The sequence below is a fragment of the Atractosteus spatula genome, chromosome 6, assembly GCF_055471065.1.
Source record: "Atractosteus spatula isolate fAtrSpa1 chromosome 6, fAtrSpa1.hap1, whole genome shotgun sequence".
Classification (NCBI taxonomy): Eukaryota; Metazoa; Chordata; class Actinopteri; order Semionotiformes; family Lepisosteidae; genus Atractosteus; species Atractosteus spatula.
The window spans coordinates 12622510-12638631 of NC_142711.1; the positions used below are offsets into that span (position 1 = coordinate 12622510).

At 36.5% G+C, this 16122-nt stretch overlaps 1 protein-coding gene across 2 annotated transcripts in view; it reads left to right on the forward strand.

The window, feature by feature from the left end:
• The window catches only part of alkal1 (ALK and LTK ligand 1), a 35646-nt gene extending 34986 nt beyond the window's left edge, over positions 1–660 (forward strand). For both annotated transcript variants that reach the window (XM_088919159.1, XM_088919160.1), the window contains exon 6: positions 147–660. The gene's annotated coding sequence lies outside the window, so the exon portion shown is untranslated. The remainder of the gene's footprint in view (positions 1–146) is intronic.
• Positions 661–16122: the final 15462 nt, after the last annotated feature.

Consider the following 16122-nt stretch of genomic DNA (forward strand, 5'->3'; position numbering starts at 1 on the left):
GACAGATAATGGAAATGTCTTTTTCTTTCCAACTTGGCTTTCTATCTATTGTTGAAAACAGCTAGAAGAAATGTTCACAAGCACTTCTGCAAGTCTTGGAATTTTTCAGTTGAATGTGCAGTGTTTTCTGTTTTGTGTGTTTTCAGGCACAAATGAACTGAAGATGGAATTCTTATTTGCCTAGAAAGTGCCTTGGAATCTTCCCCAAGATGGTTTTACTCTCATCTTGATTGCATTTTTGTTTTGTTTTGTTTACAATACTGTTTTATTAATGAATGCTTTTTATTTTCATATATTTGAAACATTCATTGTGTTAATAAAGAAGATATATTTTGATTTATAAAATTACATCCTAGTGCTGAAGTAAGCCAATTATTTATTAAATACTATGTATATAATGATCTGCGTGATACAAAATATATATTTAAATCATAAGCAGATATACTATTTAGATATTTCATTTCATCATACTCATGCCATTTTTGCTCAGGCTGATGCTCACGTATTGCACTGACCTTAATGCAAACTAACAGGTAACTGTCATGTTCTGAGAAAGCTGTAAACTTTTTTTCCCATTGTTTCTCCCTAAACTTCTCTTACTGGTTATTATGACCTCTGTGAATAAAAAAGTTGCACACTGATAAATATTACTCAAATATCTACCAAGCTCTTATTATTTGTTTAGCTGTTATGATTATCATCATTTACATTTGTATTGGTACAAAGTTCACAAATAATGTAAATATATGACAAGGACTGGAAGACCGCACTGCAGCTTAGATGGAATAAAGATTATTGATCAAGCACTTTTTTTCTCTACCCGGTTATTGAATTTAAGTGTATCAAGACATTGTTTCAAAAAAAAAGGATTATAAACTTAAGATGAATGTTGAAAATTTCTCTTTGTCCATATGCTAAAAATTAGCAAGGCAAGAGTCCTAGAAAAAAAACTTTTAAGCCCTGCCCTGATAAATGTACATTTTGTGTTTCTGATAATTGGTTTCAAATACTATTTTAAATATCAATATATGTAAATAATATTTAGACTTTTTTTAATAGATTCAATGGATAAAAAAGTCAGACACATTTTTAGAAAAAAGGTTGACCTATGTCTGGTTACTGGATTGTTAGTTATTCAACATACTCTATGAAAAGTGGATTATGAAATTCCTTGGTTGCTTTGCATGTGACAGTAAGCCTATATAATAGGTCTTTGGCATATGTGATACTTAATTGGGGAAACAGTAGAAAGTAAATAGGCAAGAATGAATAATAGTTCCACTTCCAAGAACTTAGTACAATAAGGCCAGGCACAGCAGGGCAGGGCCTCTTTGTAAAAAAAACGTACACAACTGGGAAAACTGTTCAAACTGTTCAAATCCAAACTCTGCCATAACAATATTATAAGTGGACATGCAATTAGATATCTAAACACAACAACAAAAGCAATTTAACTAAAGTTTATCTACATTGTATAATTTATAGGTTATAAGCACAATTTGCAGGTTATACTGAACCCCACTTCTGCTCGAAGTACTGCCTAAAATACAGTGCTTTTACTGTGGTCAGTATAAATAGTATGTTTTTTAACATAAATGAATTTTGTTAAACAACAATGCAGCATGCTATCAATTATTTATCATTTATTTCTGTACCTTCTTGTACAAATGTAAGATATTTAATTAAAAAAAAAACAGAAAAACATATATATCATATTTTAAAATATTTGTAAAATATTTTATAGTTATTTATATTAGTCAGGTTTAAGTTGTGCAGGTACAGATCATTATTTCTTAGACTGGATATTGTTTGATTGAATCTGAAATATCTGTGTCCAACTTGATACTTCAGATCCAACAACAAACTCCAACTGACTTCTGCACACCAGAATAGCAACTCCGTATTCTCATCTACAGTAACCAACCCAGCCATCATTACCACCCATTATGAGGCCCAGAACCCCAGCAGTCCTGCAGAATTGCTGTGACAAACAGAATCAGTTCATACACAAGAGACGCATAGTGCAGCATTATCTCTATATTCGGGATATGATATTTAGGTTTGACAATGCTTGGAAAAAAATAAAATTGATGGAGTTTTGTTTGCCATATTAGACTTTTCTTTAATACAGGTTTATAAAAAATATTTGACTACATTTGTAGAGGGCACAAATTTAGGTAAGACAGAGACGTGGGGCCTCTAAGTCTTTTTAGCCCACATATTCTCACTTTGTGCATGTGCCGGAAGTACAGTATAAGAAATTGAATTATTTGATTTAAGTTGAACACATAATTCTGTATTTCCTCTTGTTCATTAGGATTGGTGGAATAGAAAACACCATTAGTAGGTCAGGTAAAAACTACAATTCTTTAATCAAATTAAGAATAACTATAAAACCGTACACAGTAGCATGTCCTGGTGGACATTATAATTAAGATGTGGTTGTAACAATTGTAGCACTCTGCAGTACAGGCCATGTATTGACAATGTAATAAAAAGGCAACAGGTGACTTCTTTGTTTGCACAGAAAAGGTTGGAATTCTGTATTTGCATAACACCATTTTACATTATGGGCTGCGTTTCATCAAGAAAATTATGACCCAGTATGTAAACAAAAAATATTAGTGCAATCTGTGATGTGTAATTCTGAAAACTTTTAATCTGCAAAGTTTCAGTTCAGTCTTACTGCTGTCCCCAAGACTGAGTCAGTTTAAAAATATCCTACAAAAAATGGCAGTCAGGCAAATGACTTGGTTTAAACATTTCAACATATGATAATTGAATAATCACTAGAATGATAGTTGCCAAGCTTAGAGTAAATTGACTAAAAGGCTTTGCTCAGATACAGTTTCTAATACAGGATGCATATTGACAAAAAAAAGGTGTGTTCAGATAACCATTTTGGCTTCTACTGGAACCTTGTTTTATTTTATTGTCATTGCATTATTACTTGAATAGCACTGCTGAAGTCTGCAGTTAATGGGATAAACAGCTTTTTAAGAAGAGCAGTTACCAGTATGTGGTGCGCTTTGCCAAGCACGTGACTTGTCGTGGAAAAGTGTCTCTGCAAAATGTGATATGCAAGTCTGAAGCAGGCCAGGTGCATGGTAACTTGCCACATTTCAGGTCAATATGTACAATAATTCACGTGATCATTTCCCATCCCATGATCCCATCATAAATCCCAAGATTATTTGAAACTGGGAAACAAATAATAGTCAGAAAGCCATTGTAATTTGTAAAGGATCCCCATATCACTATATGTGAGCTGTATTGTCACAAGAATGATACCCACCATGTTTGTGTTCAAGGGCTGTTGGTGAAACAGTCCATAAACAGGAGCTGTTTGCAAAAGAGGGCACATTTTTCCAAGTAGTTAATAAGCTGGAACGGGCAGGAAAATGATTACAGAAATTTGTAAGAGGTTCAAATCAGAATCAGCTTTGGATGTTCATGAAATCTGCCTGATTTCTATTAGAACAGAGCAGCAGTTTCCAAGAAAGAGGTAGGCTGAGCTGTGAAAACAAAATGGCAATTATATAGTCATGTGGAACAACGATCACATCACAATCACAACAATTAAATTGCTGTCTAAAATGATATCACAATTGGAGGTAATTTACCAAAAAGGCTTCTAAAGCCAAGTTGGTGTTACTGATCTTATTTGGAAAATAAAAGATAAATGAAATGATGGCCAGGTGGCCATTTTGGGATCCATCATTTTCACATATAGGAAGATATGAACACATGGTGCCTTAAGATTAAGGGGGGTATAAAATAATTATTGTTAAATAATTAGGTAACATAATAATTAGTAAGCAAAGACTGAGTTTGAGCCGCTCTATTCTATACAGTATAATGGTAAGAAACTGTAAATGTGGTCTTCACCATAAAGTTAGTAAAAACATGTCATACCACAATCAAAAGAGATTTAAGAGACAAACTGTAGTTTATGCTTCAAAGAGTTATAAATCCATTTGTAATCCCATCTGGGGTCCTCTATCCATCGACTGTCAAACAGTTTACAAATGGAAAATATTGAAGACGACAATAATTCTACCTGGGACAGGTCATCCTGCCAAGATCTCCCCAAAAGCAAATATTCCAGGTTGATCCAGGAAATCACAAAGAGACCCAGGTTAAAATTGAAGGATCTGCAGTCCTCTCTCATTGTGGCTAATGTTTCATGCCTCAACCATCAGGAAAAGACTGAAAAAGAATTGCTTTCATGAGAAGACAGCCAGGAAGAAGCAATTGCCCTCTGAAAAGATAATTGCTGTCCGTCTTAAGTTTGCCAAAGAGGTCCTTGAAGATCCACAACATGACTAGAAGACTGTTCTCTGGACAGACAAGTCAAAAGTGAGACATGTCTCAACAAGATGAGAAATATTTTGCGTGGCAAAAACCAAACACTGCCTTTCAGCAGAAAAACCTCATCCTGACCATATGTTTTGTGGCTGTTTTACCACCACATGTATGTACGTTTACTTAAAATACATGAATTTCAGGAAACTAATACTGCCACAAGATCTGCTCTGACATGCTCCTCTGAGTTTTCTGAGCAGACCAGGTGTCCGAAGAAGAGCAAACATTTCACATTAAATAGAATCATCACCGGCGCTTGGTTTGTTCTGGCTCAGACGTCTGTGCCGGTATGACATTCATACTGTATGTTGTATGACATTTGACATTCATACATGGGTCAATTAAACAGTCACAAAAATATGATTGATGGTCATGATGAGGTTCTTCTGTTGGAAGGCAGTGTTTGGTTTTTGCTACACAAAACATTTCTCATCTTGTTGAAACAAGTAGCTATGATATGACAAATACAGTATCTTAAACAGACACCACTGGGTGATCACATTGAGACAATGTAAGAAACAGGAAGTTCTCAACTTGGTCTCTGATCCACATAATAACACAGGACTGATGTACAAGGCTGTAACTTTGTGTTGAGCTACAGTATATAGTTGAGCGCCAGATGTGATTTTGCAGCACACTGTGTTGAGCAGAACTAAGGAATGCAACATCTGGTTGTAAGTCACACTATCTGATATAAAGGAGTGAGTGCTCATTTCTTGCTAATGAACAAGTCTGCATATCTACCCCCAGTTGGGAATATGTCTGAATAATACAACGTGTGTTCTCTGTGTGGCTCCTCAAAGGTGAAAAGAACTGTGAACTTTGCACTGAAGGTTTCACAGACACCACCATAAAACCATTCTACCATGAAGGAATATGAGTTAAAAATGGCAATTCTCAAGTCAGGGAGAGGAGACCCACTGCTCCATAGACAGGATCATAAAATTGGGGTCATAAAAGAGAGGATGCAAAAAAGAACATTTGATAGGGTTCAGTTTTAAGAAGTTAGGCAAACATACCTTATAGTCATCTATATCTCAGCAAATGCATTAGATATCACTTTGGTCTTCAATTAAAGAGCTACTCCTAATAAAACAGATTAAAAAGACAGAGTTCTGATTTCAAAAAGCAATATTACAAGGATTTTGAAATTAGAGAACAAACTATTAGAAATTCAAATCACATGGATTGAAGGTCCAGCTTAGAATACCGTGACTCCTCTAGTGACAAAATGAAGTTTGACACATCCCATTGCTTGTATTGCAAATTAGAATTTAGAACCAATGAAAGAGTATGCTTCATTTATTTGGGTAAAGTAATTGGTTGACATATCACTTAGATCTTTCACTTACAGAAGAGTAATGTGTAATGTGTAATTAAAATACCATATTATGCACCACATTTATTTGAGGAAGAAAACAAGTATGCTTGTTTGATATTAAATTAGGGGGGAGCTGCAGTCCCAATTCCTTAGATTGGCCATGAAATCTCAGTAACAAAATAAATTCATTGACATTATAGAAAAACTTTACAAATTTCGAATTAAGCACAAAATCGTGAAAATACTGTAAGTCACCATGTCGTCACAAACTCGCATTCGAGTTCCCATGAAATGTAATGTAATGTGGCCATTCCTGCTCATTATTCACCGACTAATGTAATGTGATGTTACGAATAAACACGGGTAGTGCAGAAGATATTTCACCATAGAAATGTTCAAACATGCTCTGCATGCAGAGTTAACAAGTAACTAGTATTTGTTGTCAAAACTGTCTCTAAATTGAGAACAATGTTTCTGTCGGATTAAAAGAGCCTGCTTGTTTACAAAGTAATGAGGCTGCATCATGTCACCAGATGTTTTATTGACTCGTTCTGAATCACAGAACAATGCGCTATGTATACCAGGAAATGTAATTTTGTAATGTAAATTAGAGGTTTTCCAAGTTACATTTACATTTTACTTTGATTGTGGTTTAAAAATGCACTCATCAATGCTGATTCTTCCTAACCCCAGAATAGAAAAATAGCATTGTGTACCCCTTTGATGGTGCAAAAATGAGTTGTTCAGAATTCTAAATATCAAAGCTGTGCGAATCACACATATAAAGTTACAAGTTTTAACATACAGGACATTTTGTCCTGCTTCTCCTGAAGGAAGTGATATTTAAATAATTAATTCCTGAAGTTGTGATATGCAATTGACCAACTAAAACCCTGGCAGACAAGACTTTGGAATGTCTTTAATAATTCCTTACACTTATACACTTACAGTATAGGCTTTTCTGGACACTCCACTCAAAGCGCTTTACAGGTAATGGGGACTCCCCTCCGCCACAACCAATATGCAACATTCACCTGAATGATGCAACAGCAGCCATAGTGTGCCAGTACACTCACCACACACCAGCTATCAGTGGGAAGGAGAACAAAGTGATGAAGCCAATTCATAGATGGGGCCATGATTGGTAAAGGCCAATGGGAAATCTGGCCAGGACACCAGGATTACACCCCTACTCTTTTTCAATGACCACAGAGAGTCAGGACCTCGGTTTTACATCTCATCTGACGTAGGGCACCTTTTTAAAGTATACTGTCCCCATCAGTATACTGGGGCATTAGGACCCACACAGACCACAGGATGAGCGCCCCCTGCTGGCCCAACTAACAACCTCTTCCAGCAGCAACCTTACTTTTTCCCAGGAGGTCTTCCATCAAGGTATTGACTAGGGTCACACCTGCTTAGCTTCAGTGGGTTGCCAGTTGTGACTTGCAGGGTGATATGGCTGCTAGCTGTCTTTGTCCATGGCTAATATATAGAGCAAGCTAAGAACCAGAATTTGGAAGTCTATTTGAGAAATGAGGTTCGGAAGTCAAATAATGAAGTCAGGACCTTGACGAAGCCCAAAGTCAAGAAGGGCAAAAAGTGACAAGGAGCTATAATGAACTAGGGAAACAAAGTCCGATACACTGCTCCACCCTCCCCAGCCAGCAACTCATCTACTCCAAAGGAGCATCAGATCAGCTCCAATGCTGGATCATGCTTCATCTTGCACAAAATATTCTTTAAGGATCAGGTGATGCCTTTCTAATTTGTGCACTTTCCTAATACATACCTGTAATTATAGTAACTTCATGCCTTTTGCCTCAAATGAAAATTCAAGTCTTGTAACACTCAAGTTGTAACTCTCGCTTTTCTAATCTTTATCATTTCAAACCATTTCCTTAATTGTTTCCATCAAGTAAAGTCTTTGACATTATTTTTATTCATAATTAACTCGTCTATTATAAGAACACAAGCAATTCTGAATTGAATTTCCCACAGTTCAACCTCACCACGTTCTTGAATGTGGGTTTTAAAGCATTGTTTTAATAATCATAAACCAGCTAGTGTTTTCTGAGCACGTAATCAATTAAACATTTGTGTGTTGATTTATATTACATCACAAGATCTGTTTTATACATTCCCTCACTGTTTCAATTACATCTAGGACATGTGGTATGAGTCTTGCTTTTGAAAATCCTTACAACAGGGTCTAAGGTTTAGCTATGTGTGCTATTCTCCTAGAATACATGAGGTTCAAGCAACCCTCCTAACCAATTATATCCACATGGCAACACACTATGGTCACAGCAACACCCCAGATAGGGGTTCACCACAGATAAGTATAAAGGGTATACAAGGTCCTGACAAAAAAACTGGTATTGGTATTTGTTTCGACAAGACAAACCCTTCATATCTTATAAACTCCTCTCCATTCATTACAGAAGGTGACAGACACTCTGCATGGAGGGTTTTGAGCACCACAGGTTAAAAGAAGAAATTCTATTAGGTGATCACTGCCTTAATTTTTATCCAACTTAAAAATAATTATTTCCCTAAATACATGTATTAAGATTTATTTTTAATATGTTCTTAAACACTACACCTAATCCAAAAATGTGTGCAGTATTTTGAAATATGCATTTTATTAATTCAAAGTTTTCTACCCTAGATATCCCCAAGAGATAAAGCATCCGTTTTTCTCAGGCTTATAGAGAACAGCAGCATATTTTCGTTCACATCATCCATCAATTTTAACAGCTACCAGGAGGTTTACCACAAAGACATACAAACATATACCCTAAAATTAAGTTTTGTATCTCTTGCACACAAAACTTTACATTAAACAAATCATCTGATAAAATGCAATTTTTCTTACATTTGAAAAAAACTGGTTTATATAATTCTAATATTTGATGATTAAACTGTATTGGTAGAAACGTTGTCACCACATGTTTTGAAGGCCCACAAGTAATGGCTATTCTATCTTTATTTGTCAAATTGCTTTACTTTATATTCAATTCTTTTATTCTGAGAGAATGATTTTCTCACTAAATCATAAATCAGAAATTCCTGGGTTTTGCACTCAGATCAGGAAATTTAAGTAGATTAACTAGGTCTCTATTTTATATACTGTACAGTAATTGTATATAATCATGAACATTGATTTGTGCAATGATTTATTAAATTATATCATCTATTGAATCAATTACACTATATGACCTCTACAGTCATGCATTTCAAGACGTCAGTGGTAAACATAACAAAAAAACACCATATCCATTGATTGCAGATTTAGTCCATTTTGCATTGGAAAATTAAAGTCCAGCATTCATTTATTACAGTAATAGTTTCAGAAGATTTTGAGTAGATTAATTCATAGAAATCCTTTGGCTATAATCCACCTGGCTGAAGTACTGCATGCAGACAACGAGGACAAGGTTACTGGATAACTATGTGTGTGGGTTATTAAGGAAGGGGTGGCATAGAAGTGTAAATGGAGAGAGATGTGGAAGAAAAATAAAATAATATATATAATAAAATTGTATTCTATACCGAACTATAAATGTCATTTAAGCACTCGAGAAGGAACAAAGATGAAGAACATTCTCTGATTTTAGAATTTTGGCAAAAAATAATTATATTTTTTGAAAAAACAATTATTATTAATATATTAAAAATATGATTTTCCTGAATAAAGTACGGTTGATATGTACTGTGTTCCTTCTTTAATTGAACTTTGGCATTTAAACCGCCATTTATGAATGTATTATTTCTGTATAATACATTTGTATCTTTATACTGATGGAAAAAAGAAACGCAACACCTCATCCTCCACACTCTGGTCCTCCCGTCTGCGTGGAACAGGCTGAAGAGTGACTCATCCGTGAAGAGGACCTGATGCCACTGCTGACGGTCCATCGCAGCCTCTGTCTGGCCCAAGCCAGTCGGGTGTGATGTCTAGGAGGTGTGAGCAAAGGGCCTCTGACAGGTCGCCTTGCTCTAAGGCCAGCAGCATGGAGCCTCACTGTGCTGTCAATGATGTGGGCATCGTGTCTGCCGGCAGTTTCAGCTGCAGTATGGGTGGCAGATCTGAAACGAGCTCTCAGATGGACAAATCCGATGTGTCAGTCGTGCTCTGGTGTGGTCACTCGAGGGCAACAGGATCTTGGACGCTCATCTGTCCTGTCGGTCTGCTGAAACCTTCTCTGCAGTTGGGACACAGTGGAGCGGCTTACTCCATAGTGTCTGGCAACGCTGGCACATGACATGCCTGCCTGCAGCATGCCAATGGCCCTCTCCCTTGCTTCTGGTGACATTTGAGACAGTAATGCACAGAAAACTGACTAAGTTTGGCCTTTTTCTTGCAGTGACCTAAGCTTTGAATTAAGACCTTTTTAAAGGTGACCTGATCAGGCATTATTCCATCTGGATCTCGTTGGGTGAAAGTGCACCTAACGAGCTTTCATGTGATCGGCTAGTTGCAATGCCTCACTGCACAAGCTGTATTGCTGGTCAGAGGGCTTAAAACAAATTGACAACTTTTGAAAGTACATAAGCTATAATTAAAGTATTCTCATTCCAGAAAGTGTTGCGTTTTATTTTTCCATCAGTATATATTCCTCAGTTCTGTAAACACCAGTAGCTATATTATTTACCCTTGGGTACAAACAAGATAAGCACTCATTGCAGGCGGATGGGGGTGGGGCAGAGAGTGGAAAATTTGGGGATTTTTTTATATACTGTATTGTTTTGTATTGTTTCTTTCCCTTGAAAAACAATGATCACAAAGAATCTCTAACCATGTATCTTTGTTAAGCATAGGAGTAACAATCGAAACAAAATCAGACCTTGTCCTTGTTTTATAATGGCATTGTTAAATAACAGTATTTGATTTTCTAAATCTGTTATTAATCCATTATCTTAATGGTGTCAGTACTGTGACGGGTCTGTGTTTTTATCACAGGTTGTTGGGCAGGTTTCCAATAGTTGAATGAATAATTACAACGAACTAAAATATAATACGATTTCCCTCAGTGAATTAAAACAATCCAGAAAAGGCATTTTTAGTGTGGGACAAGATACATAAAAATAAGTTTTCTTAAAAATACTATAAACACTTTTGGCATCTTAAACATATGCTCTGAATCAAGTCTTGGAGTTACAGTATTATGAGAATTCCTGCAACTCACAATGTTTGGTAGGTGGTAGGTTTTATTATCAGTAAATGTGGTCACATGCCAAGTAACTAGATAAGGCTTGCCAAAAGGATTCACTTTAGTCCATATTTTAAGGTTACAGAAAACTTTATATTAATATACAGCCTTTCATACTAGAGTCCACCCACATTATGAGATTTTCCAGCCACATGTATGCTGAAACCATGTTCCATAAGATCTTCCTCACTGAAAAAAAAAACACAAACTAAAGTACAATTGTTAAAATATATTAAGGAGGCTCATACTCATGTAGCGGCAATGCTTGTAATAAGACAGAGTTAAGCATTGGTATGCTCCTAAAGGAGGCCCCATCTCACCCTCCATCTCTGTGGTGCAACCACAGAGAAAGAATTCATGCAAGTTGATTTAAGATGTTTTTCTTTTGATAAGAAGCAAGCTCCCAAAGGGGGATGCACTTAGCTAAGTCTGGCTATCATGATCAATGGTCATCCACTGGCGCCTATCAGTCTAGGGAGTGCCGGATGGACATCTGGACTGCATTACTAAGTGTCAGGACTAAGTGACTCATATCTCACCTTGATCAACCAATCAGGGACTGGTAGGGCTGAGTAACCCACATGGGACTCTGATGCCCATGGAACTTTCAGCCAATCAACGAGCTGAAGTTCCTCCAGGTAAAAACAGGCAACACAGGCCTGGAGATTCAGATTCAACAAGATTCAGATTCAACAAGATTCAGATTCGGGAGATTCAGTAAGATTCTGGAGAGGATTCTGTGGACTGTTCTAAAGGGAATTCAAAGGAGAATTCCAGGGCAGGACGGCCCAGGAGCAGAAGGCTCCCAAGGGCAGGACATTCTCGCAGCGCGCCTCCTGACCATCCCGAGACTCAGCCCGGACAACCACGGAACGGCCAGTGTGTCCGAGTGCCAGAACTTTCCTTTGTTCTAAGAGTCTAGAGTGGAGGTTGCCAGAGAGTAACCAGCAGCAGGCCTCGTGGACAGGTCAGAACTGTGGACAGCTGAATCACTATTCAGAACTAGCTCTTCATCAGGAACGAACCGGTCCTCTTCCTGACTTGCTGGGATCCACAGTCATCTTTTCTCCTGTGCACAAACTTTGCTAGTTAAAGCCAACACTAACTAGCCGGTCAGTGAGCATCAGCAGCGCACCGTCGCAAGCCGCACAGCACAGCCTGGCACGGAGCCAGAGAGCGCGGATTGGACAGCAACAGCCTGCAACTGTTTCTTTGTGCCCGCAGGAGATCTGAATCCCCAGAGATTGGATGAGTATTCAACTTCAATGCATTACAGCTCGAGAATTCAATTGTTATCCAAACCAGTTGATATCAATTTAATTCCTAAGAGTTATGTACTTGTTTTGAGTATCTAATGTAGAAGTTATAACCAAGTTCATTTACGAAACGGTCTTAATGAATGATATACTGAACGTATGTCCTCTTGATATGTGTAACACTTCGTAACTGATTGAATATATACCTTTTGTATTCTGATAACCCTCACGATAAGATCTGTTAGGTTTATATGCATATTCTATGTATTAATAAATGTATCCTCGTGTATTAGTACCTGTGTGTGTGCGTTGTTTGAGTTATATCGCATGGTTGGATTCTAAAGCCATCAAAAGAATCAACTTTGTGATTTACTGCTACAATTGATAATTGTCTCAGTAAATGCCCAAACCGTACAGAACTGGTGCCTTCAGAGAGCCACTATGATTACATATTTGGCGTCCCTGAACGGCTATGAAACACTACACTCATAACAGCTGTATTTACCCAACTTTCAGCCTACTACCTGAAACATATATAGAAAATATTATACCTGGGAACCTATAAAGTAATTCCTACAAATTGAGTGTCTTTAAACTGATGAGTAACCAATAGACAAGTAATTTTCATCAGTATTGCTACAGTAATTCTTCATTTAATACATATGCATTTTTATTTTTTTAGCCCAGGATATATTTGAAAATAAATAAACCTTGCATTTACTTTTAAAATCAGTTTCAGAAACAAGTTACTGATACTCAATATATGTTGCAGAGAAATGCATGCATCTGCAATCTAGCTGTTACATTCTGTCCAAAAAGGTGAACTTATGAAGGGCAGTACTTTGGGGATTTTTTATTGAATGAAGCCAGTATACAGGAAACCTCATCTAAGGAATGGATGAGATTCTTACATCACTAGGCCTATTGAATGACTAAATGGTAGACAAGGCAAGGAAATGGGCTTGTTGTTTTTCACTCTCCAAAAGACTATAAAGGAACTTACTGTAATATATTGCAATTTCTTATAGTGTATTTTTGTAATTAAGTTTGTTTTACTTAATATTCATGTTAAACAATTATTATATTACATTCACAGATATTTGGTGTGTTGTGAACATGTAAAAAATCAACATCTTTAATTGTTCTAAAAATATAAATATAAATTTATATATATACAGTATAATATATATAGACTTGGATCATTTTAGGGTAGAAGGTTTTGAATTATATTTAAATTAAAGCAGACAACTTTGTATGGGACTTCTGTTCTAGAAAAGTGCATCAGTATGTAAGCAAATGAACTGAATGCTTAGAACCTATGAAAGGTTAGAAATAATAACAACATATCAACATACTGTAACTACAACAAGACAAAGGTGAAGACTGGATTTCATTATTGACTACATTTTATAATTTGGCTATGTTTAAAATGTAGCATTCAGTTTTTTATTATGATTTATAAGAGCAACATTCTTGTTTTTTATTTTTGATCATTGTCATAGCATTTTCTAATCATGTATACCTGTAATGAACTTCCAAGTATGGAAGAGAAAGTAATTCAACATTACAAAAGAGACTAGTTACTTACTAAAATAGGAAAAGACATACAGTATGATTTAAGTTTACCTTAATTTAACAAGAAATCACCATTGCAATAGATTATCCATGTGCTTGTACCTTTTTTTTTCAATGTGTAAGTGACAATAATCCCCATTGACTTAGTGTTTGAATCCAGAATAGTTTCTGAGGGGAAAAGAGGGCTTAAAGCATTAATGCCATCATATTAAAGGGGTGAGTGTTCCATAATACGTTTTAAAAAAAGAAAAACCCTCATTCCTGGCATCCTAGACAAATTCTTTTGGGCCTACAAGGTAAATGTAAGAGGAATTAAAATCCATACTGTATATTCAAGTTAATACTGTACTTCACCGTCATAAAATAATGATGACTAAAATTATGTAATGTTTTACATTAATATTATGACAATGTAAGACAAAAACACACAGAAAATAACTATACGAATTGACCAAAAACAAAAGGTCAGACTCTTGTAACAAAATTTCTCATAGCCTACCATGTTGTTAAGATTGGATAAGTACAATTAATTGATTCATATTACATTTGTCACAGAAACTGAAAATGGTAATCTCTTCAGTTTCTGGATGGAATAAAAAAATATTTCTTTGGCAGGCTAAACCCTCCATGACTGCAATTAAAAGTGACCCTTTCTAGCTGCAATGGAATGTTTATCTGAGAGTCTAATGACTGGTGTGCCTGGAAATGCAAGGAACGTGATTTTACTTTGGTGGTTGAAGACGTCTGTTGGGCTGCCTAAAAAGGTTTTGTTTCATTACAAACTTTTGCTCAAATAGTTCAAAGAGTACAAGTGCAATATTGTCAGTTTTTGGAGCCACAAAAACTATAGTCCATTTAGTTTTAACTTGTCTAAATGCAAGTCAATGCAAGACTGTTAATTTAGGATTGTGACCCTAATTCAATTTTGGAAATATAGATAGATAAGATAAGGTCACTTTATTGGCCATATACAATATACAATTGGTCTTTCTTCACATACCCCAGCTTGCTCTCCATGAGACACACAGACAGGGAGAGAAGCTTGGGGTCAGAGCGCAGGATCAGCCATTTATACAGCACCCCTGGAGCAGCTGGGGTGAAGGGCTTCGCTCAAGGGCCCAACGAAGTATATTCCTCTGCCGGCCGCGGGATATGAACCAGCAACTTTCCAGCCACAGGTGCAGATCCTTGGCCACAGAGCTAACACACTGCCCAGAATAGAATAATAATAAGAATAATAGCTACCTGCCATATTTTTCTGTCTTAAATTTTGAAGAAACAGCTAAATGAGAATCTTGGATCAGTTAACTACTATCAAACAAGTTAGATGAGCCTCCTCTCATTTGGGACCTTTCTTATATTTCTCACAAGAAAATATCACATGTGGTGAATGGAAGTATAGAATCAGTGTGATGATACTTGGCAGATGCTGTATCGATTTTGATTTTGGACAATGGGTGGTCAAGGTAGTCTTGTACACTGGATATTGACAGTAGAATACTCCCCCACACAACTCACTAATTACTGTAAATCCCTTTAGGGCTGCAACAGACAAAAACACACTACACAGATCCAGTCCGTTTAACTCTTTATTTACAGTTTGCAACACGGGGGAGTGGCACTGTGGCAGGACAATTAACACTGCTGACTCACAGCTCACAGACCTTGAGCTGTCCATGTGCCTGTTCTCTCATTGCTCCCGATTTCTCCTACAGTCCACAAACATGCTGTCAAGGATATATAAGTACTTCTTTTTTGTCTTTAGTTGGAATTCCTGCAAGAAAAATAGTACTACCATTAAGAAACCAAGGTCCCTCTATACAGTACATCATTTTGCTTTATCAGTCTCTAAGGCTCCACGTTATGCAGCTTAACCTTCCTGAAACTCTTGGGAGGCCAATAATGTGAAAACTACTGCTGCTGCCACAATATGTGGTGGAGTGTGTTCTCTAGATTGAATGATCCTCTGGGTCAATCCAACTTGACACACAGTTGTAGCTATCATTTCCACGTTACTTAACTTATTTACAGTCAGTTATTTACAATTTTATCCAGCATTTCTAGGGAGTTGTATAATACTTCTACTATCATCAATATCATCAGTTCATATTTTCTTCCAGTCTGCATTTTGGTACTGAGTAGGGAATAGCTAAAGACATCTAGTCTTATATGATTCTCCTAAAATTACTCATACAGCACTATGTAGTTTCTGTAATATCTGCACTCCATCTGCATGCCAGACCACCATGTCATTATGTTGTTCTCCTAGGATTAGAATTCATTTTTCCCATTTTGCCTGAACTCCCTGAACTTAAATAACTCAGCTACTTCTGCTTAATTTTCCCTGGCCACTTTAACATTCTATTACTTTGTTTACCAAAGCATAAAA